The sequence below is a fragment of the Sarcophilus harrisii genome, chromosome 1 (genome assembly GCF_902635505.1).
Source record: "Sarcophilus harrisii chromosome 1, mSarHar1.11, whole genome shotgun sequence".
Taxonomy (NCBI): Eukaryota; Metazoa; Chordata; class Mammalia; order Dasyuromorphia; family Dasyuridae; genus Sarcophilus; species Sarcophilus harrisii.
Genome location: NC_045426.1, coordinates 548,063,769 through 548,068,258, shown reverse-complemented (window position 1 = coordinate 548,068,258; position 4,490 = coordinate 548,063,769).

Below are 4,490 nucleotides of genomic sequence, written 5' to 3'. Positions count from 1 at the left end.
TAACATCCAGAGAGGGTCTTCTGTGGATTGCACAAAATGCTAACAGTTTTTTTTTTTTTATCACTAAAATAGACAGTGTAGGGAGGGGCAAGATGTGAATCTGAGAACCTGTAGTATGCTCCGTAGGGGCTTAAAATTTTGGCTTCTCCAAACACAAAGGGGGTTTGATGCTGCTTTCTTTGGGAAGATTCCTCACAGCTGCTTACCTTCTTTCTTTTTTTTTCTTTCTCTTACTCCCTTCCTTCCTTCCTTCCTTCCTTCCTTCCTTCCTTCCTTCCTTCCTTCCTTCCTTCCTTCCTTCCTTCCTTCCTTCTCTCTCTCTCTCTCTCTCTCTCTCTCTCTCTCTCTCTCTCTCTCTCTCTCTCTCTCTCTCTCTCTCTTCTTTTCTTTCTTCTAAGGCAATTGGGGGTAAGTGACTTGTCCAGGATCACATAGCTAGAATGTGTTAAGTGTCTGAGTCAAATTTGAATTCAGGTCCTCCTGACTTCAGGGCTGCACCACCTAGCTGCCCCCATAGCTGCTCACTTTCAATCAATCAAGAAATCAGCAAGTATTTATTAAGCATCTACTATGTTCCAGGTACTCTCCTAGGTTCTGGGAATAAAAAAGAAAAGTGAAACTATTCCCAATCTCAAAGAGTTTACATTCTACTAGGGGAAACAGCATGAGTTTATAAATGTATGTACAAAATAAACATAATTTCATTGGAGGAAAGGAAAGAGAAGGACAGAGCAGCTGGGGAGTGGGCAGGGATGGAACTAGGAAAGGATTCATAGAAGAGGTGGCCCTTGAGCTGAGTTTTGAAGGAAATTAGGGGTTCTAAAAAACAAAGGGAATGAGGGAATCCATTCAGTTTGGGAGAATAAGGCAGGGCAAAGGCAGGAAGTAGGAGTTAGATAAGCGTTTGAAGAACAGTAAGCAGGCTAGTTTGGTATGTGTGTGTGTGTGTGTGTGTTTGTGTGCGTGTGCGCACGTGCACTCAATAAGGGAGCAGGGATAATGTATAATAAGCCTGGAAGCTTTAATGTTTTTATTTTACTCCTTTAGAATAAAGGAATGAATGGTGAAAGAACTATATATTCATCCTTTGTGAATCCATTGAAATACCCTAGAGAATGGAAAAAGGGGCAAATTTACTAAGTTGGGAGGAACCATGTCAAGAATCTGACTGGACAAAACTACATTAAACACCCAGACTTAGGAGACAAATTTTGCCACTCACAAAAGAAGCCCAGTTAAGGGGAAATAGATAGAAAGAACTTGGTGATAACCCCAAGTATCTATCTCTTATGTTGGGTGGACTTTGAAAACTTCATTCACTAAATTAACTTGATATTGATAGCTTTATTAATAAACAGGATCAGGAAACATTAGTAGTGTGCTCTTTGGTGGATTTGAACTCAGGTCTTCATTACTGTAAGCCCAGTATGCTATCTGCTACACAGAACCTAAATTCAGTGAAGGAGATTTGGGCTGGGGTTATAAGAAGTACAATATGAATTCCAGGTCTTGTTAAACTCAAGATGGTGGAAGACATTTCCAAATCCCTTTCTATTAATTGCATCTTCTGCAGCAGTGTTGCAAAAAATAATGAAATCAATATGAGGGATTAGTATATGTGTGTAGTTAGGACTCAGGCCATGGTGTGTGAAATGCCAAGAGGATTGGAGTCAAACATTTTTAGCTATAATGGTTATACAATAGAAACATATGAGAACTGCATGTATATGCACCCATGCATGGACTTGAATGACACTGTTCTTCAAGGTTCCCAAGGGAAAAAGTATGTATGTATAAAAAACACATAAGTTTTACAAATAATTTTGTTGACAAATTTCATTTTTATGTCATCTTCATTTAGATATGCATATGCATACATATGTATACGTGTGTATGTTTATATACATATAATACACATACACACAGATAGCCCTCCCCCATCTATCCAGAGAACTATTTTATATAAAAAAAAGAATAGGCAAAAAACCCCAAACCAAAACAAACCAAAACAAAAAAACAACTCAAGCAATGTAAGGAAAGTAACAGTCGAATCCAGCAATATATGTTGCATTCCACACCTGTAGTGTCCTATTTCTAAGAAGGAAAGGAAGGGCATTTAAATAGCTCTTTGGAGGCAAGCAGGGTCAGCATGATATAATACACAATGCTCAGTTTTAATTTTTTATTGTTACCCCATTTACATTATTATAATTGTTTATAGTTTTCCTTCTGCTTATTTCATGCTGATTCAGTAAATATAAATCTTCTTTCCCAAATTTTCCTTAGTCTTTATATACATTTTTAACAGCACAGTAATACTCAACCACACTCACATGTACCAGAATTTGTTTAGTCATTCCCTACTGATGGGCATCTGTTTTGTTTCCAGTTTTTTGCTACTATAAAATGTTCTACTATAAATATTTTTATATAGGTGGGGCTTTCTTTCTATTGTAAAATATTTAAGCTTAATTATCTCTACTTGCAAAAGGAACACAAGACTCATTGATGCCTTTTAAATTTCAGCACTCTGGGTTGAAACCTCCAGTGCCCTCCCTTGATGATACATCTGATGGAAGTTGGGCTTTGGCTTCCACTGTGATGGAGGTGCATGGGGTATTTCAGTTTCTTCTTCTGTAAAATGAGCTGGAGAACGAAATGGCATATACTTTTTTAAACTACTATCTTTTTCAAGAAAACCCTAAATAAGGTCACAAAGAGTTTGAAACTATTGAATAAAAAAATTATTATCATCAAAACAGTTTACAATGAATGTGTCTTGAACTTGAGTGTCAGTATTCTAGCAAGTGATTTAAGTAAGTTCTCTAACACACATACAATACTCTTTAACACACTTTTAAACAAAATGAGTTGAATGGGGACTAATATTTTCCTTCTTTGAGTCAGCTTGGTCAGGCTATCTGGAAAAACACATTTCCTTTGAGATTTCAGGAAGTCATCCTGCTCCTTAGATAGTTTTAGCAGTTCTCAGATTAAAGCGTCAACACCTTCTCCCATCATGAAGCTCATCTGTAACATCCCTGACAAGTGACCATCTAACCTCCACTTAAACACTTCCAATAATAATTCATTATCTCTTAAAGCAGCCTATTACATTTTGGTATAGCTATGCTAATTAGTTTTTTTCCCTAATGTTGAGTCAATTTCTTCTCACTGGTACTAGTTCTCAACTACTGGGACCAAATGAAACAGGCAAACCCTCTTCCTCATGACAATACCTGAGATAGTCATAGGTTCATAGATTAGAACTAGGAGAACCTCTGAGGCCATCGAAGCAAGCCCCTCATTTTATACCTGAGAAAACTAGGTATAAGTGATTGACTTAAGGTCACAAAAGTGTAATTATCTAAGGCAGGAAATAAGCTCAAATCATCTGACTTCTGAAAACTTCCTCCCTCTCTCCCTCCCTTTCCTTTCCTCTCTTTTCTTCCCTTCTTTCTCTCTCCATCCTTCCTTCCTTCTTCCCTCCCTCCCTCCCTCCTTCCCTCCCTCCCTTCCTCCCTCCCTCCCTCCCTCCTTCCCTCCTTCCTTCCTTCCTCCTTCCTTCCTTCCTTCCTTCCTTCCTTCCTTCCTTCCTTCCTTCCTTCCTTCCTTCCTTCCTCCCTCCCTCCCTCCCTCCCTTCCTTCCTTCCTTCCTTCCTTCCTTCCTTCCTTCCTTCCTTCCTTCCTTCCTTCCTATTTTATTTTTCCCAATTACATGTAAAAACAATTTCTAACAATTTTAACATTTTTTTTTCAAATTTTGAATTCCAAATTCTCCCCCCCCCCCACTATGAGAAGGTAAGCAATTTGACATAGGGTTATACATGTGTAGTCATGCAAAACACATTTCTATGTAAGTCTTTCTGTGAAAGAAAACAGACCAAAAACCCAAGAAAAATGAAATAAAGAAAAAATATCTTTTCTGGTTAGTTACCACCTGTGGGACTCTGAGCAAATTACTTCACATGCCTGGGTCTATTTCTTCATCTGCCAAAGAGAGGGTTGGACTCCAGAGGATGGTCTCTAAAGGTCCATCCTCTGAAGAAGAAGGTCCCTTCCAGTTCTGAATCTATGATCTTTCATCAAGCTTGCCAATGGCCCTAATGAAATGTGCCATTGAGAATTAAACACAGTCATCCAGATGTAGTTTGACTATGGCAGAGGAGCTCAATTTTCCTGGGCACTCAGCTTCTGCTAATGAAGCCCAAGATTAACGTAGCTCTTTTGACTCCCACATCACTCTGCTGACTCATATCAAGTGTGTAGTCAACTACAACTGCATTTTTATCATAAACAGTGAGATTAAAGTTTATTTTTACATAAACAAAATTATAAAATTAGCTATGAAAATTAACTTAAACTATTTTTTATTAAATAGCAATTTTTTTTATATTTTCCCTGGAAAATTAAATGGAATATTTATCACACAATACTAGAATTTTTTCCTAAGAGTTTAGTATAACCCACATTTTTCAACTGAAGTATTT